At 46.6% G+C, this 12,905-nt stretch overlaps 1 long non-coding RNA gene across 1 annotated transcript; it reads right to left on the bottom strand.

Annotated features, from left to right (window-relative positions):
* Positions 1–551: 551 nt before the first annotated feature.
* LOC122442551 lies at positions 552–5,741 on the bottom strand. Its single transcript, XR_006269657.1, has 3 exons — positions 5,638–5,741; positions 1,290–1,297; positions 552–583 (listed from the first exon to the last, which is right to left on the bottom strand). It is a non-coding gene; the product is annotated as an uncharacterized LOC122442551 (long non-coding RNA).
* Between the last annotated feature and the right edge of the window lie 7,164 nt (positions 5,742–12,905).

The following is a 12,905-nucleotide window of genomic DNA, read 5'->3' as shown; positions in this document are numbered from 1 at the left end:
GGTCTTTTCCCATGAGTCAGCTCTTCACATCAGCTGGCCAAAGTATTGGAGCTTCAGCTTCAGTCCTCCCAATGAATACTCAGAGTTGATTTCCTTTAGGATTGACTGGTTTGATCTCCTTGCTGTTCAAGGGACTCTCAAGAATCTTCTCCAACACCACAATTTGAAAGCATCTTTTCTTCAGTGCTCAGCCTTCTTTATGGTCCAGCTCTCACAATAGTACATAACTACTGGAAAAACCATACCTTTGACTATATGGACTTTTATTGGCAAAGTGATGTTTCTGCTTTTTAATACACTGTGTAGGTTTGTCATAGCTTTCCTTCCAAAGAGCAAGTGTCTTCTAATTTCATGGCTTTATTAGATGTATTTCCCTGGACTTTTGCAATAGGTAAAATCCAGTGAGTGAGCAGTTTGGAGATCATCTAGGCCACCCCTCTATTCAGTTAACAAGGCCTCTTGGACCTCAGGGGTCTTCCCAGGTGCCTCAGTGGTAAAGAATCCACCTGCCAAGCAAGAGATGCAGGAGACACAGGAGACTCGGGTTTAATCCCTGCATCAGGAAGATCCTCTGGAGGAGGGACTGCCAACCCACTCCAGAATTCTTGCCTGTAAAATCCCATGGACAGAGAGCCTGGCAGCCTCAGCCCATAGGGTCACAAAGAGTCAGACACAACTGAGCAACTGGGCACACACACACGACCTCACCAAGGGAAATGCCGTCTCCAAGTCACACGGGTACACGGCCAGCAGCAGAGCCAGGCCTGGACACCAATCCTCCTGGCTCCAAGCCCTGCATGCCACACACCTCTCATGAGAACCATCTGTAATGAGGCACCAAAAAGAATCCTTTCCGTTGAACAGGGAAGGTTTTCTCAAGCCTCTCCCCTTACTGCCCTAATGTGGCCTGGCCTGGGAGCCATGCCTCCTTCCCAAGCCCACACCGGCAACCACTACCTGGATCAAGGTAATGGGCTTCAGCAACATATGTTTAGGGGAGTCACACTCCACGCCAAGCACTGCAAGTTCTGAGCACACACACTACTGGTTTTCTTGACCATTGAGACCACCTGCAGGGCTGTAAGGAGGGTGGTGACTCGGGGAGGGACATGGCCTCCCATCTCCGCCCTGAGGTCCTCGGTGTCTATTGCATGGCAAGAGTATGCTGTGTTACTCTTTATTCATTAAAAATACATACAATTTTCTAAAACTCTAGATGAAACTATAGCTGCAGGTTACTCAGACCTTCTTCCAGGCCCAGTATCTTGCATATTTCCTCTGTCGTCAACACAAACACCTTGCAAGGAAGCTATAATTAGCTCCCATTTTTCTTTGGAAAAACCTGAGGCCGAAGAGGTAAGCAGCCTCATCTAAGGTCACACAAAAGGGGTGGAGGTAAGAGGGCTGGGGGCTAGCCCCCTCACCCACAGACTCTGAAGCAGGACGTCCCCCTGGACAGAGGTATTCGAAGGGGGTCAGAGGCCAAAAGGCTGATGTGCATGGCTGGGTAGCCTGTGCTCCCAGAAGGGGGCATCCCCTGGGCCTTTGCCCGACTCCTTTCACAAGCCTGTCTCCCCAAGCCCCAGCCCCAGGCAGGCTCCTCAGGCCAGGCTCCAGGCTGCCCTCTCTAGCTGGGGCATCTTCACTGGCTTCTTTCTTCCCGGAAGGACTTAGTTCCAGTTCTCAGCTTTTAAGTCCCCGAAAGTCTTCTGGCAGGGCCAGCCCATAAATGTCCCAGCTTGGCCGGAGACAGCAGAAAGCCACACCGAGGTTTCCCTCACACGACTTGGAGCTTTGCCTGGACTGCTCTCTAAGGGAGGGCGGCAGTGTGGAGATGGGATTTGTCTGGTGCAGAAAGAGTTCCAGGAAACACTCCTGGGATAGGACCTGAGATGGAAATAGAACCTATTGCTCAGGACTCTACTCGGGAAGCTTTGCCTGAAACACCTTAAACAAGCAGTAATTTCCACCATGAGACCAATACTCGAATGAAAAGGTGCTAATGACTCCAGACGGTGCAGGCATCAGGGTTTCCAAGAGCAGCTAAGAGTCTGGATCTTTTGGAGTTAGATCTGGATTCCAGTGCCAGTTCTATGGGTTACCAGCTGTGGGACCTTGGGTACATCCCCTTAACCAGAAGAGAGACTAAACATGTCATCCCCTCCCAGGGGCCTGTCTGGCCTAAAGTTAATGAAGCCTAAGATTTATGTGTAGTTGTAGTTTTGTGTCACTTGTTTGGGAGGAGGTGCTCTCAAAGTGTAGTAGGGAAGAACCTCTATTCTTAGTCACTAAAGGGATGCTGCCTATAAACTGAAATTGTATATAATGGCCCATCTCTGGGAACCCTGCCTCCCAGGTAATGATCATTAAGCTAAAAACTTTTCTGTTTAGCTCACAGGAGACACACTGACCAGACTGTGTGAATGACTACAGGAAGGAAGAAATGAACATATCCCTTCTGGAGACTGAGCTGAACCAGAAAATAGTTAACTTCATTCCCTCCCCTTTCAGTACAAAGAAGCCTGAATTCTAACCCAGGCAAGATGGCTCTCTGGGACACAAGTCCACCATTTTCTCGGTCTGCCAGCTCTCTCTGGAATAAAGCCACTATCCCTTGTCCCAACAACTCATCTCTCGATTGATTGGCCTCACTGTGTGGTGAGCGGGGCGAGCTTAGACCGGGTAACAGAAATGCATATGCTCCAAAGCCTTGACTCCACTTCTGCGGTTGCTATGGGCCATTTATGTGTTTGGAGGGACAATCCTTACGCCCTAAGCTGTAGGTGCTACGGGAGAAGCAATAGCATTCAGAGCTCGGGGCCTGAGCACAGCCCCAGGAATCTGTGGACTGAAAGTGTCATCGTCCATGAGGCCTCGGCTCTGACTCCTCCCCTTCTCCCCACCTGCCTGCGCTGTGCCGAGTCGCTTCAGTCCTATCTGACTCGTTGAGACCTCATGGACTGTAGCCTGCCAGGATCCTCTGTCCATGAGATTCTCCAGGCAAGAGTACTGGATTGGGTTGCCATTTTCTCCTGCAGGGGATCTTCCCAACCCAAGGATCAAACTCTCATCTCTTAAGTCTTCTGCATGAGGCAGGAGGGTCCTTTACCACTAGCCCCACCTGCCTGGGTCTCTTGAAAGCATGTACCTGAAAGCACCTGGAACAAAAAAGTGCTATTCAAATGTCCAAGGTGAGCATGTCCTGCCTTTTTCAGACCTTGCCCCCTGGCACAGAGGATCCCCAACTAGCATACGCTGGCATCACGAGAGGGATCTGGGGAAATACAGATATCTGGACTCTACCCCAAGCCAATTAAATCAGAGACCCTGGGAGCAGAGCTCAGGCATGGGCTCTGGGTTTTTGTCCCTCAGCTGCTGCTGCTGTGTATCCAAGGTTGGGAATCACCATCTCAGAAAGCCTTCCTGTTCCTCTCAGACCTTGTATTTCTGGAACATTGATCCCAGAATACTTCTCTTCGCCATTCATTTGTGCTTAGCATTCGCTTCCTTGTACTGTCACTTGTCATTTTGTTTCTGCCTCCTAGGGTAGGTGGTGAGTATCTTCACACCCTCCCCATCTTCCCCTTGTCCCCTTAGCACACCACCCCCGCCAGCTCTTGGCATTTGAATATACCTCCACTTGTGAGCAGAAGGAAGGAGCTGGTTGTCTGCTGTGCACCCAGGGACAGTTAATCTACTGGAAGATAGGAGAATAGCCACCACATGTGTCACTTTACGTGCCAGAAGCTTCCATGCTAGGAGCCCCATAAGGTGTTAAGGCATCCGCTGGAGAAGGCGCTGATCAGTCCCAGTTGACAGGTGAGAGAGGTAAGGCTCACAAAGACGCAGTGGTTTGCCCGAGGTCACAGGGCTCCCCAGTGCTGGTCTGTGGCTCTGAAGCACAAGCTCTTCTCTGAGCAGGCTGCCCCAACTATGGTCTCATTGATGCAAGGGTTGATCAGAGAGAAAGTCTTTGGGTCCAAGACTCAGTGCCAGCTCAAGCAGAGATCAAGAGGACAGTAAAACTGAGACTCGAATTTCACTGCACATGTTCCTGATATGATTAATACTTGTTTTGTGTGGCCAGGCTGAGAACCAAATGACTAACTCAGCTATGAAATCTGGGTGCTTTCCTGAGTTCCTGGGGAAATAAATGAATAATAAGGTAACCTATAAATATTTAATTGTCGATTAGAGGTTTTTCCTTTTTTGGAAGGGAATCAACATCTTTTGATAATTGCACCTGAAAGCTGCAAATAATCTCTGACCCTTACGCTTCTTGGTGAAACCTATGTAAATGATCTCTTCAAAAATAAATCTATTTGGAGTAGAAGACCAGGTGGGAAAGATGAAGAGTGAAACCATTCTAACTTGGAGGTCATTTCACCACGAGGGTGTGAGGACAGGGCTGGAAGCAGGCAGGCAGTGGGTGCATAAGTGAAAGGCTTACTCTGTCCAGGCTGCCCCCTGTTCTCCTTTATGCCCAGGGGGAAAAAAAAAAAAGGTGAAAGTTGTTAGTCACTCAGTCGTGTCTGACTTTTTGCAACACCATGAACTGTAGCCCGCCAGGCTCCTCTGTCAATGGGACTTCCCAGACAAGAATCCTGGAGTGGGTAGGCAATCCCTTCTCTAGGGGGTCTTCCCCACCCAGGGATCAAACCCAGGTCTCCTGCATTGGCAGGCGGATTCTTGACCACCTGAGCCACCAGGGAAGCCCTATGCCCAGAAAAGCATCCACCAAATCCCACGCTGATCTCAGATGACTCAGAATTTCCTGCCCTGTTGTATGGTTACTGGAGCCAAAAGGCTAAGGCAGTTGTTGCTCCTCAGTGGTTAGAAGTCTGATCCTGGAGCTATTTCTAAATGCAGTCCAGAAAGTCTGGTTCTGTGGGTCCAGCTGGGGCCAAGGGAGGGCTCAGGAATCTGTCATCTTAGTGGACATCCCAGACTCATCAAGGCTGTGAGATGTAAGCTTTACATCACAGACTCAGGATGCCTCAAAGGTCACTAGGTTCAACCTCCCCTTTTTGTCTTATCCCCCATCCCATCAGGGGTCCCCTGTACTCCTCTCTGGGCTTTCAGAATCAACACCTGTGGAAAGGAAGGGAGGGGAGGAAGGCAGGATTGGGCCAGGTGAGAAGCCTGGCTGCAATGCAGACTCAGTGAAGGCCCACTCAGCTCCACAAGGGGAGTTCTGCAGCAGGAAGGGCCATTCAGAGAGGTCCCAAGCCAAGTGAGTGGAAAGATCCGTGCCTTTGTACCTCTGCACGGAGCAGTTATTCCTGAAGAGGGCTGACAGCCAGGCGACATCTCCAGCAGCACTCCAGCATCTAGGGGAGGGAGTGCTGTGGGGACCTGCTTGGTCCCACAACGTCCACCATGGTTCTCTCTACTACTAATTATCTTCTTCCTCCAGGACTTTCACAACTCAGGACTATAACCTCCTACACATGCTGGGTGAATACTCAGCTGAGGAACTCTGTAGCTTGCGAACATATTCTTTCTCTAAAGGCATACAACATGCTTTAGCGGCTCTCCCATATAATGGGCAGGCAGGTGGCACTAGTGGTAAAGAACCTGCCTGCAAATGCGGGTTGGATCCCTGGGTTAGAATCCCCTGGAGGAGGGCATGGCAACCCACTTCAATATTCTTGCCTGGAGAATCCCACGGACAGAGGAGCCTGGCGGGCTACAGTCGATGGGGTCGCAAGGAGTCAGATACACCTGAGCACCTTAGCATGTGCGCACAACCTTCATACAGAGGCAAAGTCAAGATGTGCCAGATGCAGTCCTGTGGGCCCCTCTAAGGACACTGTTGTGGTCATGATTCACTGCAAACATCTCTGTACCCCAGATCCTCTGCTTAGAAAATATCCACAAATTTAGCCCTCAAATAAACCCATGAAGCGGGACCTACAAAATCATTGTTCTCATTTTACTGATGAAGGAATTTTGAGATGTTCAGAGCAATTAAATACATTGCCTGATATCCCATGCAGTTGGTGGGTGAGCCTGAATGAGAACTCAGGTCCCCTGGCATGCTGCTCACCAGCGTTAAAAATATTCACTTTGAAGCCTGGGTCCCAGGCCACATCTCCGAAGGGGAACCAACAGAGAACCACACACTGCTTCTGGGGTTGGTATTAGTGAAACCTCATCTGGCAGCCAGGATGTCAGCTGCCCCTCTTAGATGCAGAGTCCTTGCTGTGATCGTCTACACGGCCTCAGCCAAGGTCTTGGCTGCTCTCCCTGTGACCTGTAGCCTCCTCACGCCTCAGGCTTTCCTAAGCAGAAGAGGGTCTTCAGGGAATCCCTTAGACATTATTACATCAACCAGCCTAATCCTTCCTCACTGATAAAGGGAAATGACGTCACGTGGCTAAAATCACTTTATATGATTGTTCTTTTCCACTCCTTGGCAGTCTGACTCTTTTAAGGTATATGTTTAAAAACCATTCAGATATTTCAATAAAAATGTAAAACACACACATTCCTTTCTTTCCCAAACAGGTTTTTCTCTAACTTGAGTGTTTTAATAGAAGCAGGTGGGAAACCCTGAAATCACAGAAAAACTAATTAACAGGCATGGGGGCGGGGTGGATGACATCATTCAGCGTCCTCATCAGCAGAGTCCTAGCTAGGGTGTCATCGTCAGCATCCTACCTAGGGTGTCCTCGTCATCAGAGTCCTACCTAGGCTGTCCTCATCGTCAGCATCCTCGTCGTCAGAGTCCTACCTAGGGTGGAGGATCCCAGGCTTCACCTCGAGGCTCCGAGGTACAGAGATGCAGTTGCATTGCTAAACAAACACAGTGCTAGGTCATCCCTCAGTGGCACCCCCAAACTCAACACACACCTATCTAGGCCCCATGGGGGCCTGCTCCTGGCCCTAAGAGCCCCCACCCACCAGCCAGAGAGAGACAATGAAGGTGATCAAGGCCTCCTGACATGGGAGTGCAGTTCATGTTTGCTTCTGAAGTCCTGGAAGATCCCTGTTTTATCAAAACGCTCCACCTTGGCTGGGGGCAGGGAGAGACCGTCCGTGCTTCTCTTAACATGTCCCAATGCTACTGCTTCCCAGGAGCAGGGAGACCTAGGACAGCATGCTCTCTCCTCCTCTCTCTCTCCCATCTTACACCCCAGGGTCCCTCCCCCTACAACAAATGCAGCCACTCGTCAGCCACCAAACCCCTGTGTGACAGAAACACATACAACTCTGATTCTCGCAGCTGCAATATCAACCGAGAGCCCTTAGGTAGGCACTGACCTACATAGAGTTTAATATGGAAATATAAGAATGTTTATCTTCAAAAAAAAAATCCCTGACCCACTTTCAGGCCACCAACACAGGTACTCCCGGGTAAGGCAGATTCCTGTTGACTCCTACCCGCACGAGTGTTAATATCACTAGCATTTCTCCTGGGGTTTAGAGTAATTCAATCAAAGCCCCCTCCCCCTACCCAGCAAGGGCCAATTCTGAAAAGTGCCTTAATTTATTTGTCAGAACACACGGATGCCGCTTTGAGGGCCTGAATTAAAACAGTGAATTCTCAAACACAGGCTCACGGCCTAGCAGTTCTATGCATCCTTCACAGGATGGGGCATTTGGAGGAAGAAATGAAGCTAAAGTATCATAGTGATGAATTTATGAAAGAGTGCTTGTCGTTCTTCTTCCCTTCACTTTTCAGTTGCTCTAAGAAACTCCTTTAAAATTATTTTAAAATAATTATTGTGTTGCATTAAACAGTACTAGCTGAGATTTAAATTCTCTGGGGAAAGAAACGGAATTGGCTCCATCCACATTAGCGTAGTTGAAAGAACACATGATTTGGAATTCATAGACGCGGGCTGAAATTCTGGCTCTAGCATCTAATCACAGCATGACCTGGGGTGGTCCTTACCTTTATGTTCTATTTGCTTCTTTCGGAAAATGGGAACCACATTTACACTTACTTCATGAGTTATTTACTATAAAGACCAAGTAAGATCATGCCTGTGTTTTATCAGCTATAAAACTTTTCCTAGGATAAGGCATCTTCCTTCATTTTACATTCACTAGTAGGAGGGGTAGGGGCTTCCCAGGTAGAAAGAATCTGCCTGCCTGGGGGAGAATGGATACATGTATATGCATGGCTGAGTCCCTTTGCTGTTCCCCTGAAACTATCACAACACTGTTAACTGACCATTCTCCAGTATAAAACAAAAAGCTTAAAAAAAAAACACAACTAACAGCAACAACAAAAACGAATCTGCCAGCCAATGCAGGAGACACAAGAGGTGTGGGTTTTATCTCTGGGTCAGGTAGATCCCCTGGAGGAGGAAATGACAACCCACTCCAGTATTCTTGCCTGGAAAATTCCATGGACAAAGGAGCCTGGTGGGCTACAGTCCATGGGGTCACAAGAGTTGGACACTACTGAGAGACTGAGCACTCTTGTAGTAGAAGGGGTAAAGCGAACACTGAGAATCAAGAAAAGTTCTTTTCTAAATCATGATTCGCTTCCCAGTTTATCCTGGGGCCCTCAGAGGTACTCAATCTCTGTGTTTATCTCCACATGTGGCACAAAATTAATTATAATTCATTCATACTAAAGTGTAAACATCTCTTGCAGGAACCAAGACTTTAATTGGCATTGCAAAGTTCTCCGAGTGAGGAACTGAGGATCTATTAATAATTTGGGGATAGGAAGGCATATTGGATATCCCAAAGTCCACTAATAGGGAATCCTACTTGTCACTGGAAATATTAATTTTGAGGAGATCACAAGCTGCCTGCTTGTGGATACTTAAGGACATCACTGTGAGTGGCAGAGATGTGATCTGAAATGAGTCGTTTTCCACAAGAACCCAGGGTAACTGTTACCAATCTCTTAATCGGCACCACCACACACTTGTCATGAATAATCACCTTCCTGGGACCCCTTGCAGCTGTGGTCCTGACCCAGGCTCCTCATGCTGTATTAACACCCAAACACCAAGAATATAAGAGGCTCTTCTTTTAGATGCTATTATAGATGGAATTGTTTTCTGATTTTTGTTTTTTGATTGTTCATTGTAAGTATATAGAAATAATTGCTTTTTACATATTGATCTTTTATTTGCAATCTTGGTGAACTCATTCATTGGCTTTCATGGGTCTTTGAGTGGATTCCTCAGGGCAGGGGTCCCCAACCTCCGGAATCTAACGCCCAATGATCTGAGGTGGATGATCTGAGGTGGAGCTGATGTAATAATAACAGAAACAAAGGGCACAATAAATGTAATATGCCTGAATCATATGGAAACCATCTCCCTTCCTCTGTCTGTGGAAAAATTGTCTTCCACAAAACCAGTCCACAGTGCCAAAAGGGTCAGGGACCGCTGCTAGGGTTTCCTATATGCACGATCATGTCATTGGCAAATAGATATGTTTTATTTCTTCCTTTGCAATCTGATGCCTCTTATTTCTTTCTCCTGCCTAACTGCACTGGTTAGAACCTCCAGGACAATACCGAGTAGAAGTGATGGAAATGACAGCCTGGTCTTGTTCCAGTCTTAGGGTGAGAACATTCAGTCTTACTTCTAAGTATGGTGTTTGCTAAGGGCTGCTCATGGTTGCCCTTTACCTGGTTGAGGAATTTTCCTTCTAATTCTGGTTTGCTGAATATTTTTATAACTGATGTTTTGAATTTTGTCAAATCCTTACCTCTATTGACATGATCACATGGGTTTTTCCCTTTATTCTATTAATGTGGTGTATTATGTTGATCAACTTTTGGGTGATAAATCAACCTTGCATTTCTAGGATGAGTTTCACTTGGCCATGGTGTATAATCCTTTTTATATGTTCCTGGATCTGATTTGCTAGTATTTTGTTGAGGATTTTTACATCTGCATTGATAAGACATATTGGTCTGTAGTTTTCTTTTCTTGTGATGGCTTTGATTCGGGGATTAAGGTTATACAGGCCTCATACGATGAATTGACAGGTGTTCCCTTCTTTCCTGCTTTTTGAAAGAGTTTGTAATTCTTCAAATGTTTGATAGAATTCACCAGTGAAGCCATTTGGGACTGGACTTTCCTCAGTGCTTTTTATATTATTATTATTAATTTAACCTCTTTGCTTGTTACAGGTCTATTCAGATTTTCTTTTTTATTCTCTTACCTAGTTCTTAAAGGAATCAAGTCACCCTAAAGTGAACAGGCTCAGAGATGCTACTGAGTTGATGCTTGCAACCGAGTCCTTTTCCTTTATCCAAGCAAGGAGACTGTGGCAGCAATATCTTGAAACTTTTCTTGAGCCAGTTTAATTTCCTGAAACATTTGGTCCAAAATATGGGCTTGTGAATGAGCAAAAGCATGCTGGAACTAAATCCCCATCCTTTTGCAGTCCAACACAAAATGCAGCAGGTGTTCACTGAGATGCCCATAAGCTAAAGCTGGAGAAGGCTGGCTAATATTACATGACTTCTTAGAGGTGGTCAGTTCCCAGGAAATGCATTTTAAAAGAAACAACATGCTTTTCTCCTCTTCCCCTTGGATAGCTCAAAGGCCTCTGAAGAGTTATTGTCAACAACCACCCCCCACCCCGGAGGACCAGAGCCCTTCAGAGTTGCCACCATGGACTCAGTTTCTAGTGATTGCTTTTCCATTTCAGCCCGGCTCCAAAGAAGTGAGTTTCCCAGACTTCATTTCTAGGTGTATCTGAGAGTCACTTTCATTGTTATCATTTTTGTTGTTACCAATGTTTCATTGTTTCTATAATTACATAGGAATGGAATTATGGGCAAAACTAATACCTGTGGAGAACTTGTAAGACTCAAGAAATCCAACCACGTTCTCACAGTCATTCTTGGACCACACTTTTTGGCTTCCTTCCTGCATGGAACCCAGAGGCTCTTATTTTTCACTTGTTCTCTAAAATTTACTCCTGAGAAGAGAACTTGTCAAACTGCTCCCATTAACTAGACTCCCTTTGTACCTAAGTTACGTAAGTCTCTTCCTTCACAGAGTCTGCAAAAGTAGGATGAGACCCCCACAAAAGCAGTAAGTGGCTATTGGGACGTCCACTGAGAGCCAGGCCACCGTTTCCTCCTCTCTGGGTGATTCCAGGACCTCCTGCTGCTCTCCCTGCTTCTTCCCACCCATCAGGGTCTACACTCACCCCAGGGGCAGAGTGCCCTTGTTAAAACATAGTCAGAACATGTCACTTCTCTGCTAGGATTAGTCCAATAGCTCTTAATCTCATTCAGAAGATGAGCCAGTCTTTACTGTGACCTACGAGGCCCTCCCTGATGTGGCTCCCCACCTGTCTCTCTGCTTTCATATCTGTACTCTCCCTGGCTCTCTACCTGCTTCTGTTTTTGTGGTCTCCTTAAACATGCCTGTGTATCTTCTCTTCCTTCTGCCTGCAACAATCTTCCCCTAGAGAGTCACAGGTTCACCCTTTTCCCTTCTCTAGGTATTTACCCAAACATCACATTCAAAGTGAGGATACTCTGCCTACTCGTGGTTGCCAAGGGGGAGTGGGACAGGGGAGGGATGGATTGGAAGTTTGGGGTCAGCAGACACAAACTGCTATATTTAGAAAGGAGAAACAACAAGGTCCTACTGTAGAGCACAAGGAACTCTATTCAATACCCTATGATAAACCGCAATGGAAAAAAAAATGTTAGAAGAATGTATATCCATGTATAACTGAATCACTTTGCTGTACAGCAAAAATAAACACAACACTGTAAATCAACTAGGCTTCAGTTTAAAACAAAGGGGGGTTGTTCTTGACCACTCTTTAAAATTTCATCTCCACCCCTACCCCTAAAACCTCTATCTTCCTTACATTTAATGCATCAGTTCTGTTACTATCTTTCTCTCTGCAAGACTGTGAGGTAGAAGTTTTCTATTTGTTCACTGAAGGGCTCGGGGTGGAGGAAGGACACCTTTTACACAGCTTAACATCCCATCACCCAAGCAGGTACCGGTTGTCCTTAAAGACCTGGTTGACCCTGTAACAGAGTTTCCTGTGGATCCATTTAACTGGCTGTGTGAAGCCAGGACCACCATGCTGATTAGACAACTTATGGGAAAACTTTTTCTCCTTCTTTTCCCAAGTAGAAAAATAAAATTCAATGCCCAGAGAATTATTACCTCTCCCTTTAAAAAGATTAGTTCACTTTTTTCCTTTACCAAAGATATATAAAAATACATATGCATATAAACATATACTTATATCGGACACAACTGAGCGACTAAGTACTGCACATACATAATATATTTATTATGTGCTGTTAGGGTTTCAACATATGAAATTTGGGGGGACACAAGCATCAGTGCATGCACATGCTAAGTCGATTCAGTCGTGTCTGACTCTTTGCAATCCCATGGACTGTAGCCTGCCAGGCTCCTCTGTCCCTGGAATTCCTCAGGCAAGAATACTGGAGTGGGTTGCCATTTCCTTCTCATGGGGAGCTTCCCGACCCAGGGGTCAAACCTGTGTCCCTTTATGTGTCCTGCATTGGCAGGCAGGTTATTTACCACGAACACCACCTGGGAAGCTCACAAGCATAGTAGTGAAAGTCTCTCAGTCATGTCCAACTCTTTGCCACCATACAGTCCACGGAATTCTCCAGGCCAGGATACTGGAGTCGGTAGCATTTCCCTTCTCCAGGGGATCTTCCCAACCCAGGTCTCCCGCATTGCAGGCGGATTCTTTACCAGCTGAGCCACAAGGGAAGCCCAAGAATACTGGAGCCGGTAGCCTATCCCTTCTTCAGCGGATCTTTCTAATCCAGGAATCGAACCAGGGTCTCCTGCATTGCAGGCGGATTCTTTACCAACTGAGCTATCAGGGAAGCCCAAGTAAATTCTAAAAACACTTTTAAAAATCACAGAACTCTATGGCTGATTCATATCAATGTATGACAAAAC

This window comes from Cervus canadensis, chromosome 5 (assembly GCF_019320065.1).
Source record: "Cervus canadensis isolate Bull #8, Minnesota chromosome 5, ASM1932006v1, whole genome shotgun sequence".
Taxonomy (NCBI): Eukaryota; Metazoa; Chordata; class Mammalia; order Artiodactyla; family Cervidae; genus Cervus; species Cervus canadensis.
The sequence above is the reverse complement of the archived record's forward strand: the minus strand, read 5'-3'. Positions and strand labels throughout refer to the sequence as shown.